Genomic DNA, 13021 nt, shown 5'->3' on the forward strand with positions numbered 1-13021 from the left:
GAGCTAACACAGAGCTCTGTGCAGATACAGCACACAGAACTCCGGCCTGAAGAAGAACTCTGAGTAGCTCGAAACATCTCTTTCATTAACAGAAATGGGTCCAATAAAAGAGATTCCCTCACCCCCCTTGTCTCTCTAAGGCCTGGTCTACACTGCATACTTACTGTGGTGCTCAGGAGAGTGACAAATCCACACCCCTGGGCAACGCATTTATACCCACCTTAACCCCCGTGTCGGCAGGAGAGCTTCTCCCACCGCCACAGCTACTGCGTCTTGCAGAGGTGGAGTTATTAAGCTGACGGAAGAGCTCTCTCCCGTCGGCTTAAGGCCTCTTTGCCAGGCACTGCTCTACATTTGTAGTGTAGACCTGCCCTAAGAAACTGCACGGCCGGCCGTCCCTCTGAAGTTGACTGGGAACTATTCGTACCTACCGGGCAGGGTTTACAATAGTCCTGAGGTTTAACTGAGTCACATTGTGTGAAATGACAGCACTCTGGTCTGTGCACCCACAGAGAGGTAAGCTGAGGTGCGGGAAGAAGGGGACTGTAATAGTTAAGGATAATACAGCTCCATTCTGCAAACAAACCCAATGCACACGCCACTACCTCTAACTCCCCTCCAGCCCCATGTCCCAGCGAGATGAATATGTATTCAGCTGGGCAAGCAGGTACAGCCTGTCGTATGCTCTGGGTTGCTAGATGTGCATGCGCAGGGACGAGGCTGGTGTGCAGGAGTGCGATGGAGAGCAATCCAGATGGGACTGGAGTCTCGGCCAAAGGTTCTGGTGGATATGGGCTGAGTCTGGGGCTGGCAGATTTTTCGGAAGCAGGGTCTGTTGCAGCTGGAGGGCCTGAGTGCAGATTTAGATGCTGTGAGCTGCCACACAGCTCCTTGTGCCAGCTCCCTAAAGAGTACCGCCAGTGTGGGACGCTCCTCCACCGGTGCACAGCTGGCTGTGCCAGTTCTCCGTTTCTTCTGCAACAAACTTGGCACAAGCCATGCACAGAGCAGAGGCAAGGGGAGAAGAGGAAAGGGTAGTAAAGGTTAGACCCGCACCTCAGCCATCCTATGCCCTGCAAAGCCCCATTGATCCAGAGGCACAACCCTGAGGGCTGCCCTAGCTCATACCTGGGTCCCCATTAAATCCCTGAATAGGGGGAGGCACAATCTTCCCTTTAGCCTCTGCACTGGTACCTTCACTAGAACCTGGGTAACTCTGCCCCACGTCCTACCAGCCCACCCCTAACCCTCACCCTCCCTGTGCTCGGCCATCTCTACTCTTTGGAGCAGCAAGGTAATGAACACGACAAGGATTGGCCTTTCCCAAGGGCTCAACGACCAGCTAACACACTTGGGCCCAGGGGTTGCCTGGCATGCCCACAGTACATCATATTTTTTATCTCTGGGACGTTGCCATCTGTGTGAAGGTTCCTAGTTCTGGCCCTCCCTTGATGATCATGCCTCACCCTTATACAGCTCTTTCCATCAGTAGATCGCCAAGCACTTCACCAAGGGGGTCAGTATCATTATCCCCATTTTACAGATGGAGAAACTGAGGCACGGGCAGAAAAGTGACCAGGGTCACCCAGCAGGCCAGTGGAAGAGCCACTGATTTATTTGTCCTTATTTACTTGGTTGTTAACTAGTCCAGCTATGCAAGATGCATCCCAGAGGCAGTGGTGTGCGGTGCAGCCCAGTGCTCTGGGTACGTGCTGGGGGAATGCCATGCTGGGGCGCTCCCCAGCGGTCTGTAGGTGTTACGCCCCCTGGGTGAGGAGCGTCGGGTGGCACCCACCTACATTTCTGGCATACTCACCAGCTGCGCTGATGTCAATGGCGTGTTACTGGATGAGGGCAGCACAGTGGCAGAGGCAGGGGTGGTTAAAAACTAAACAGGGCTGGATCCACCAAAACTGTGTGCTTCCCAGAACACATCAATTCCCCCTCCCACATTCCCCTTCTCCTCAGCCACATGCTCCCAGGGCTCTGAGCTCTTGCTCCCTGTCCCTGTTCAAATGGATTCTTCCTTCTGTCCCTCCTCAGGCTCTTTGATCTTCCCCTTCCACCTCTCCCTGAACAGGCTCTGGGTTTCTCGCTGTTCTGGGCTCTCCCAGACTGCCAGGCCTAGATACCTAGGACCTGGCCCTAATCCAGCTCCCTGTGTCCAGTGAGTGCTGCAACTGTGCCTAGGTTTCTGTTAGCACCAGCTCCTGCCCACACCCCTTGCATTCAGGCTGATGGCAAAGTTGCTGCCTGATAAATGTTGCAAGATCAATATAGGGCTTTGCTCCTTATATTTGGGAAATGTTGTTTGTCATTTAAAGAGTTCAATGTTAAAAGTGCCCAGACAGTAAGGTGATGGGTGCTATTGAAATGCCTATAATAAAAACAGCTGAGCAACACACTGCCCTGGCCTTGTTAAAGGAAGCCAGCTAATCTTGCCTTTCCCTTGGTGAGGTGTTTGCATATCCAGGGTCAGATGGACTGTACTGGCCGGGGCTTCCCAAATGTGACCTGAGGCTGTGTTTGCAGCCAGCCAGCCTTGCACCCAAGTTCTGTGCTGCCCATCCAAGTGAGAAGTTAGTCCGGAACTATTACGACGACTGGGCGCATGTATACGGTGAACTGTTCCTGTTGATCATTGGGCCAGAAGCATCTGGTGCTAGATTGTAGATGGAGTTTGGGAGTATGGGCATGTTTTGCGACTGGTGGGGTGTGGGATTCTGGGCAGGGTTCTGGCTTGTGGGTGGGGTTTGGAATTGTAGGGGTGGCTTGTAATAGTGAGGTTTGGTTGTGTGGATGGGGCTGAGAGTGTGGGCGTGTATTGGGTTTTAGCTTGTGGGCAAGATTGAGGTTCATGACTATATCTTGGTTTTATGGATGGGGCTTGGACTTGTGGGTGGGGCACGTTAGAGCACCGCCCACTTTTTCTCCCATGCTGCCCATTGATTGTGGGTCAGAGGGGCCCTAGTGTCTGGTTTGCTATATTTTGCTTTGCCTTTGTATATGACAGATCTGTCCTTGTAGCCAGCTCGCCCTCCTGTTCTGGTCTCCTTTCTGGAGAGACTGATTCTCCAAGAGGCCAGCTTTTCTTCAAGGGCCCATCCCTGGGCTTCCGTGTGCATTTGTTTGTCCCCCGCACCCACATGTGAGCCCGCATTGCCCTCTGTGCAACCTTTACCGAGCCCCCCACCCCTTCCCCGGCGCTCGGCACCACCGCTGCCAATAATCTGTGATGTCCTCGCCAAGTTTCAGGGGAAGCATCCATGGAATGCAAACCCCCACGCGAGCCGGGGTGCTCGATCCAGCCCTCACCTGGGTCCCGCTGCTCTGAACCACCCTGACACGGTTGTACTCGGGGAGGGGGGGGGCAGAGGGGGAGGGGCCTTTGGGTGGCTTAATATCCAGGGTCAAAATACTTAAGCCCCTGGATTCCCTTCTGTGAATCCTAAAGAAAACCAGGCACAAAATGCTAGTTTACCCAGCAAGAAGGCAACAGCTGTGTAAATGCAGACATGGTCAAGCCGCTCCTCTGATCTCAACCAGTTGTCCCAGGCAGCAACTATCCCATCAAAGGGTCTCGGGGGGTGGGGGCGCTTATTTGGACTCCAATTCAGGAGATGGCGTGCCAGGCTTGGTTGAAGAGGATGATAACACAGGCTGGGAGAGGGGATAGGTCTCTTGCATGCAGCAGTGATTGTGTGGGGTGCTAAGGGGGTGTCTCCTTCAGCTCCCTTCCTGGGCAGCACTCCAGGGGCTGGATTCTCAGTGGAGCTGCACCAACTTTGATTGGGCGAAGCTGATGTATAGCAACTGGGAGCCAAGCCCCACAATGCAATCCTGCCAGGGCCTAGCAGTTCTGAACAGCTCCCCCATTACAGAGCCCCGGGCAGTCCAGGGTTGGTTGGCGTGGCTGCTGAAGAGGGTGAGGTCATCTTGCTTTCCTGAATTGTTTCTACAGCCATTCCACCCCCCTAGAGCCAACCAGGTCAGTGGGCGGCTAGGAGACCTCAGACCTGCAGGAAGTGTATGTGTGGGGGGAGGGGGGAGCAGCTGCATGTGCCACAGTTCAGTGCCAGCAGTGCCCAGGAAGGCAATGGATGCCAGCGTAAGCGCACACTCCAGCAGGCATTGCTGAGCGGGTGTGGCAGTGCTGCAGGCATGGGCTGGCTGCTGAGTTCCCCTGTGGACGGGCACTGACCATGCACTCACGGGCTAGTGTTCGTAAAGGAACGCAGGTTTTCCATGGTCCAGGAGATGTCTATGGGGCTGAAATAACGTGATAGGGGTCTGCTGGGCCATGTAAGGGGTGGGAAAATGCAGCCACAAGATAAACACTGCTGCAGTCAGACCAAATGGAGATCAGCAATGGCAGCCCCTGCAGAAGCCAGCAGCACATGGGGCTGCCCTGGCCACACCCCTTCCTGCCTCCCCCTCCCAACTTGCAATAGCCCAGGACAGCCCTGGCCAGATGCCCCCCCATCTCCCCCAGATATGGGAGCTAATTCCTAGCTTTGCAGCTGGGCAGGTGCCCCCCAGGGTGCAACTTTGCATGCACTCTTCTCAGAAGACCACCAGGAAACCAATGGTGAGATACACCGTCTGATCCCAAGGGGCAGTCCCTGCTGGGGGAACCCCCACCCCTCTCATTGCTCCTGTCCATAGGCTCTGTGGGAGTTCTTGCCTCTCTGCAGAGCAGATGATCTGGGTAACCCCCTGCATGTAAGTGACAGTCGCCCTCCTCCAGCCTCTAGCCCCAGTTACCCCTCGAGACCTCGGTTGGTAGTTGGGCCCCGCTCTGAGCTCCCCTTATGCAGGGGTTGATCCAGAGTCAGGCCAGCGAAATCAACGGTGTTAGCGCTGGAGACCCATTACTCTGAATCTTAGCAAGGTGGGTTCTGCCCGCTCGGGCTGGGGATGGGAGGCGGAGCCCTTCCGTGGCTGGAGCCTTGTCTTAGCAGAGGATTTGGGGGGCACGTGGGTTCCCCTGGAAGTCAGCGGAGTGACGTCAGAGTGCATCTGGTGCACAACCACAGAAGGGGTCTGCTAAGACCCCTCCTGGTGCAGATCAGAGGCCCCCTACAGAGATGATCCCTCCCTCCCTCTTCACTTGATCTGCTTCAGGTCGACTAAAGTAAGTTGGGGTCCAGCTCTTGGTTTTGTCCGCAGCAGTGGGTTTTGCAGAGGCATTCCTGCCTCCTAGCTGGGAGGGGAGAGGTAGTCCCCCTGTTCTGGTGGGTCCCCGGCTCCCCAGGAATGGGGAAGCAGTGTTTGCCGCTGCAGATAGTGGGCACGACTGGCACCCTGGGACGGGAGCAGATGGCATGAGAGAGTAGGTCATGGGATGAAAAGGATCAGCAGCCCATGCCTCTTGTTGCTGCTTGATCCATTGGCAGGGCAGCGCTCTGTGCCTGGCCCATGGAGCTCGGAGCCCTGATCAAAGTGCCCAGCTTACTGTCAGCAGGACAGCCAGGGGCCAGCAGCTTCCCTTGGGGCTTATATGATCCAGCTGGATAGAGAGAGACAGACCTCTGCTCGCATACCCCAAAGCCCTGGGGAACTGGCTCTGCTGCTGAGGGACGGGAACAGAGTGGATCTGCTAATGGTGCGACAAGCCTTTAAGGCAGTTCTGACTCCCTACAGCTCTCAGGCCGGGGAGCCCCTCAGCTCCCCCAGTGAGCAGGAGTTGGGGGTCTGCTGGCAGCAGCAGATGGCTAGACCTGAAGCAGGAGGGGTGGGCTGGACACAGGGTTCTGAGCCTACTGCACCCAGGGGCATTGGGAAGTGTTTTATTTTTAACATCCTGCCTGCCACCTCCTGATCCTGAGCTCTTGGGCGTTTCTAGGGCAGGGGCTGTGGTCTCTGCAGAGAGCTGTGTCAGCTCCAGGCCTGCCAAGACAGTAGGTTTGGGTCCCCCACAGACGTGGCATATTGACCAAGATGACTGGGTCGAGTGACAGGACGATTGGCTGCCCAGGAGAAGAGCATCTCTGGCCGTATCCCCCTGCTCCTGTGGCAAGGAAGAAGGGGTGGACGGAGGGATCAAGTGACTGGATTTGCTACTGATGTGCTGTGCAGCTAAGGACAAGGTTCTGTGCCTCAGTTTCCCCATCTGTAATACAAGAGTTATGGAAAGAATGGATGGCCCAGTGGTTAGGTGCTAGCCTGTGACTAAGGAAACCTGGGTTCAATGCCCTGCTCAGTGTGACCTTGGGCAAGTCACATAGCCGCTCAGTGCCTCAGTTTCCCCATCTGTGAAATGGGGGTGATAGTACTTCCCTGCCCTGCTGAGGATGAATATGTTAGAGGCTGTTAGGTGCTCCTGTGCTATGGTAACAGGAGCCAGAGGAGCACCTTAGACAGTGCTGCTCCCCTCACTCAGGGCTTGTCTTCATGTACAGTGCCACAGCTGCAAGATGCTTTGGGAGAGCTTCTCCCGTTGGTGTAATTAATCCACCTCCCCAAGAGGCAGTAGCTATGCCGGCAGGAGAGGCTGCTCCCGGGGTAATGTTGGTATAACTGTGTCGCTCGGGGGCGTGGATTTTTCACACCCCTCAGCGACACAGTCAGATCCATGTAGGTCTGTAGTGTAGACCTGAGGGGAGTTAACTTCGTGAGCGTTTGCAAAGTGCCCTGAGCTCGAGGGTGAACGCAGCGTGACTATTCCTGCCATGTGGGTCAGCTGTTGGGACCTTATTGCATGGAAGCCATGGTGCTTGGGGTCCTGTGTCTGAAATATGGCCCTTGTCTTTTCCATAAGAGCAGCTCGATTGGGGGCAGGAGGGGAGCATGCCCCTCTTGGCTTCTTTATGGCACAAGCAGGACTGAGAGGTTTTACGTTCCCCCACCCCCATCTTGTTCAGCTTGTTTTCTATGCTAGACTATCCGCTCACATCTGCCTTTGTTTGCTGTTTGTCTTTGCTCCTGCATACCGAACGGCAATGACTAATCTACACTGTGGAGAAAGGAAGCCTTTGTGAGAGATCCAGCCCTCTCCCGCCTCCGCCCCCCCCCCTTTCACTAAAGGGTTAGGACCTGGGGGGCACTGTAGCAAAACAGGGGTGACCTGGCTTGACGGTCCCGGTATCTCTAAAATATCCTTTGACTCCCCACAACTCTGTCCTGCCCTTCCCAGCACACCACAGAGCCGCTACAAAGGCACCAGCCTAGTTTGCTAAGGAGTGCTTGCAGGTTGCCTGCCAGGGGCCATTAGATCCAGTGGGAGTCAGCTGAGCCCAGCACATTCTTCCCGTTAGGAGGAGGAGCCCAGAGGCGAGCTGGAGAAGCAGCTTGCTGTGTGCACGCCACTTAGTGTGCGCTACTGTGCTAGGTATGCACCGGACCTTGTGGCATTCTGTCATTTGATTGGATGTCTGTTCTGCCTCTCTTGAGTCAACCCCTCCCCTTCCACCTAGGACCCTGGCAGCCCAGGCAGGACCAGGTGTAATGACCCGCCGCTCCAAGCGCATCAGTCTGGGGTAGCAGGGATGACAATGAGCCGCCTTTCCCTGCAAAGTGCTTTACAATCCTCATGGCTTCCCCAGGGATAGGTCACTATTGTCCCCACATTAGATGGGGAAACTGAGGCACTGATAGACAACATTGCAGGCCCAAGGCAAAAGTGGCAGAGCCAAGATTAGAACTCGGGAGCTACTGGCCCCCTGTCCTATGCTCAGATCACTAGATCATTGGGTTTTAATCCTTACGTTTTGTGCACCCCTAAACTGAACTGGGATAATTGGTGTCCTAATAACCAGCATAGAGAAATCAGGCCAGTCACTGGCCATCTGGGTACAGGGGCTTTCTGTGTGTGCCTTTTGTCCTGAGGATCTGAGTTCTAATCTCACAGTTGCCACCAGGAAGTGCCGATTGGGGAAGCCCTTGATGGCTATGCAGTGTATACAGAACACCAAGTCTTTGTGTCCCTAACCCTCTCTGAGCCCCAACGTTCTCCAGCACACAAAGGGTAAAACAGAGCTCCCCAGCTGCAGTGAAAGTTTGTGCGTGTGGGTAGCTTCCTCTTTAGCCCTCCCCATCCCGCCCCCAGCTTTCACAGGAAGGAGGGTGCTCTCGTCTAGGGGCCGAGAACAATTCCCCATGTGTTCCTAGCCTGGTGAGGAGGGCTGGGGGTGGGGGGTCATTCGCAGGATCACTTTACAGATGCTCTGAAGGCTGGTCCCTGCTTCCCTACTAACATGAATGAGGCAGGCTGGAGGATGTGAGGCTTTCAAAGGACAAATGGGCAAATGATTGTGGCCAGAGGGGAATTAGAAACCCTTGGGCAGCTCAGGGCTGAGAGAGTCTGCTGGGGAGGAGAGTCCTTTGGTGAGGTGGGGAGGGGGTCTTGGGAGTGTCCCCCACACCTGGAAAGGGGATGGGGAGGAATGTTCCACTGGTGCTGGGAGAGGGGAATGGCCATGGAGCATCCCATTGGAGCTGATGGGGAGTCTCCTGGGAAGATGTCACGTGGTGGGAGGTGTCCCTTGGAAAGTTCTGTCTTGAGGTTAAGCGGTAGGGGGTTCTCTGCAGGATCTGGATTCTAGCTGTGGGGGGGGGGGAAGGTCTGGTCCTGGAAGACTCATGTAGAGCAGAAATGTGGGGAGGGGGGTGAAACCTGCCAGAGATTTCCCCAGTTTGTCATGTCCATTGCAGGGAAATGTTGAAGTCACAGCTTGGGATGCACCCATCTCATGCAAAGCTTAGCTGATGGCAGTGATGCTCTAAATCCACCATCTCTGGGACCCATCCCCTTACACACCCCTTTGGCTGATAATATTAGAGTGGGGCGGTAGCACCGCTCTAATTAAGGTTAAGACTCGCTTACTGTTTACCAGCTGATTTTTTTCTAAGTGCCCTAAAATCCTCATGCTGACTCAGATTGTCTTGAAAATCGATGTGTCTCATGGAGATGTGGGGTAGGGTCGGTGGTCCAAATTTGAGGGTCTTTGAGCTTTGGGTTCCCACGATACAGCTCCCGCCCAAAGAATGTGGCATCAACCTTTGGTAGTCCTTATTAACCCTTCTCGCGCACAGCAGGGCAAACCAATCTAAGCAGGCTGATCTACTGGTGGCTCATCTTGCTCAACAGGAAACCTCACCTGGGAAGTGGAGGGGCTCAACTGCCTCTACACCCCTCCCTTTGTGCCAGCCAAATGGACACATGGACCACGTTCACCTCATTGACTTCCCTGGAGATGCACCATAATATAGCTTTGTGGATCATCCAGAGGGAGTTTTATATAGGTGGGATTTGGGGGGGGGGCCCAACTGTGGGTAGGAGTGCCCTGCCAGACATGACACCTCCCTTGTGGGCTCAGGCAGCCTGGCACAGTGCCCAGCGCTATGCACATTATTATTATTTTTATGTCATGTGAGTAGTGCTCGGGTCTGTGTGAGCAAGGTGCCCAGCAATGCCTGCAGCGAATGGCATTTGGGTGGCTAATGGGAACAAAGGACGGAGCGGGGTTGGAAGAATGAAAGCAATCTGCAGCTGTGGAGCGGCAGGTGGCACGTGCAGGCTCCCCCACAGGAGGCCAGGGTTGGGTCACCAGTGGAATGAATTGGACGGCCTCATCGCTGACTCCCCTGGATCTCTGTCCTCATTGATTCAGCACAGTGGTGATCCCAGCTCAGGGGCACCAGGGGTGGCAGGAAATAGGAATGAGGGGCACTGGCAGAGCTGTGCGGGGGCTCAGGCCCAGAGGAACAGGAGATGCAGTAAGGTCAGATTTAGGGCCACTGGATGGTGAGGCCAAGATAGGACTGAGAGGCACCAGCTGAGCTGGGTAGGGGGGACCCAGAGCTGGAATGAGACTTCAGGGCCAGGCCTGTGGCCCGCTAGCAGGAGTTGGGTGCAGGTCTCAGCAGCGGAGCAGAGCATGGGCCCCACTGAGCTGGAGCAAGGTGCTGGGAAAGGAGTAGCAGGGGTAGTGGGTTAGGACCGAGGAGCATTGGCAGAGCTGTGTGAGTGGAAAGCTTTTTGAATGCCTGGAGTGCTGTGTCCGGCTGCAGCCTGCGCTGCCAGCCCCTTCCTTGCTTGGACACTAAAATAATCCTCTCGGTGAGCCCTGTGCAGCCCCTGGCGATGGGAACAAATCTGTGCTGAGAGACAAAGGTCCTCTGGAGACCCTGTTGCTTCCTGGCATGTGAGTCTGCAAGTGCCCCCGGGCGCTGGGTACCTGCCACTTGGACCAGGGACTGGCCCTCTGGCACCTTATATGCTCCCTGACCTCTGGAACTTCTCGGCTCTAACTAAGACAGGGCTGGGAGGTAACTTGGAGGCGTCATCAGACCCTTCTGACTGGTTTCGGGGAACAGCTCCCTTCTCCCAGCCCCCAGAGGCGGCTTTGGAGCTTCTTGCCAGGGAAACACATGGCTCCGAGAGGAGGAAAACTTTAGCTCTTTCTCCTCTCGAATCCCCGCGTCACTGAGCCGCCTGGGACAGGGCTGGAACATTGTGTCCCGCTCAGCGAGCCATGGGGCATGCAAAGCAAAGTCGCCTCATGTTCACCTCACAGAGCAGATGTTGGGGCTCGCATATCCTCCCCTCACCCCCAGTTCCATTGCCCAGTCACTATTTCACCCCCACCCCGGGCAGACTATATAGCTCCCTTGCTATCTCAATCAGTAACACCGCGCACCCTGCCTCTGCTGCGGTGCCACCGCCGGGGCTCCCTCTCTGCCTTGCCGGCACCCCCAGAGTTACAGATCTCCCCCATTCGCTTACCTTTTCTGTCTGTCCCCAGGCTGGCTGCACCTCTTAGTCCCACATTGTCACCCGGAGAGGCGCTGGTAACAACTGGGAGTGACATCAGCCAAGAACAATGAAATGCTTGACAGGCGAGGCACAGGCCAAAGGCTCGGGAATATTCCCCCCCCCATCCCGCCCAGCCTCTATCCCTCCCTCTAGGATCCAATTACAGCGGATAAAGGAGACACTAAAAGGAACAATGCATACTGGGTAAGGCCATCTGCCAAGGACAGGGACATTCCATCCCCCACCGGCCCCCCTCCGCTGGCATATGCTCGCCCTTTGTAATTGCATTCTTTCCTGGTAACTGAGCGGCCAGTGCGGCCGGCCCAGCGTCAAGGACACCGCCAGCGGGCCAGGCACGGGGTCCCTGGCACAGGGCGGGCTCTTCCCTTTCCATCGCTCTCTCCCCTCCTCACTGCCTGTCACAGAGCAGGTGACTAGTGTGCCACCCAACCATCAACCCTTGGGTGCTTGCTGTTGCTAACCCAGGTGGAGGGGAATTCTAGGGATGAGGGCCTTGGGTAGGTGAGGGGCTGGATTGCATCCTGCACTGCACAGGCCTAGGGGGCGCTGTATCTCTGTTCTGGAGGTTCCATGCAGACTGCTACTGCACAGGTCTGGAGTGTGTGATGGGGCCCAGTGGCCGTTCACCAGGCTGTGATGGATAGGTCGCCAAGGGATGGAGTGGATCCCATGGTCTATAGAATCAAAGCAGCATCGTGGGGCTTGGAGGGAGAGGTCCTACAGGGGTGCTTGGCAATTCTCTGGCCACCCGTAGCTCGCAAAGGAAGAGGGCTTTGATGCCCAGGCGCAGCTCAAATCCTGGAGCTTCCCCCTTTACACTAGACACCCGGTGACAATAGGAAATGGCATTGCTGTAGCTCTTGAAGGCTTGCAATGCAGACTGGAAAGGGCCCCAAGATGTCATGAGCCTGTCATGAGATGTGACCCACCGCTGTAACCATGTGGCTCTGCAGCCCCCCAGGTCCAGATCCACAAAGGTATTTAGGCTCCTAACTTTCACTGCCACAAAGGGAGTTAGGAGCCTGAATACCAGCCCTTCAGATCCTGGCTGTCAGTGCTGTCATGTGGCATGATCACTTAGTGGCTGGTGCAGACACGTCTCCCCGAGAGCTGATCCTGTCGTGCCTTCCAGACAGCAGCTGCTCCCAGGCTGCCGCATGGCTCTGCTGAATGTTTCTGGTTTCCTGGCTGTCGCATTAGCTTTCTGGCAATACTCATCTTCGCAAAATAGGCCCTATTTCTTCCACTAATCCACTCACTGGTGCAGCAGGGCTAGGGATTGGGCAGGGCTTGTACGAGTTCCTGCATGGTTCTGTTGGGGGTTTCAGCCTGTTCAGGTGTTGCCTTTCCAATGTGTATAGATGCCATGGTGGGATGGTCCTGCACATGTGCTCCCCACCTGCTGGGGTCATGGCAGGCAGCGTGTCCTTGGATGCAGTCCTCATAAAATGGGCACTTCTTGCAGAGAGGTGGCAGTCATGGCTTTGGTTGAGTTTTCCTTGTGAAGGGCCAGGCTAGGGGTAATGTTCCAGTGACACAGTATTTCCCAGATTTGTAGGCACTGCTATTGGCTCTTGCTTTTGCATTTTAATGTGGCTCTCTGCCATGTTTCGTTTCAACACACTTGTATTTCAGCCTCTGCCGGGGGTGGTGGTTGGGCCCTACCCAGGTACATATCCTCACCATTTGGTCTCCCCAGCCTGAGGCAGAACAACGATGTAATGAGGCTCAGATGAGCCCTGGCTGGGATGGAGACAGCACAGGGGCTGTGAAGATGGGCTCTCACTCCCCGCATTATAGCAGAGGACCACCACCATCTCCCCACCATCTCCCCCCCAGCTGGGGCTCAAGGAGCATGGATGCTGCACAGTGTCTCTGCCTCCAATGCTCAGCTGATGGCAGGCAGTGATTCTCATAGACTCATAGACTTTGAGGTCAGAAGGGACCATTATGATCATCTGGTCTGACCCCCTGCATGCTGCAGGCCATAAAACCGTCCCTACCCCTTCCCTGGACTCTGCTGTTGAAGTCCCCAATCCTGTTTTTAGTGACTTCAATTGGCAGAGACCCTCCTGCTAGAGATCCCTGTCCCATGCTGCGGAGGAAGGCGAAAAACCTCCAGAGGCTCAGCCAATCTGCCCTGGAGGAAAATTCCTTCCCGACCCCAAATATGGCGATCAGTAAGACCCCAAGCATATAGGCAAGAGTCTCCAGCCTGACCCCTGTTAGCCATTATACTATTTA

The 13021-nt window shown here is 55.4% G+C and overlaps 1 protein-coding gene across 2 annotated transcripts in view; it reads right to left on the reverse strand.

Annotated features, from left to right (window-relative positions):
* The window catches only part of PCBP4 (poly(rC) binding protein 4), a 33556-nt gene extending 22701 nt beyond the window's left edge, over positions 1-10855 (reverse strand). For both annotated transcript variants that reach the window (XM_054035938.1, XM_054035937.1), the window contains exon 1: positions 10727-10855. The gene's annotated coding sequence lies outside the window, so the exon portion shown is untranslated. The remainder of the gene's footprint in view (positions 1-10726) is intronic.
* Positions 10856-13021: the final 2166 nt, after the last annotated feature.

The sequence above is a fragment of the Malaclemys terrapin genome, chromosome 7 (assembly GCF_027887155.1).
Source record: "Malaclemys terrapin pileata isolate rMalTer1 chromosome 7, rMalTer1.hap1, whole genome shotgun sequence".
NCBI lineage: Eukaryota > Metazoa > Chordata > Testudines > Emydidae > Malaclemys > Malaclemys terrapin.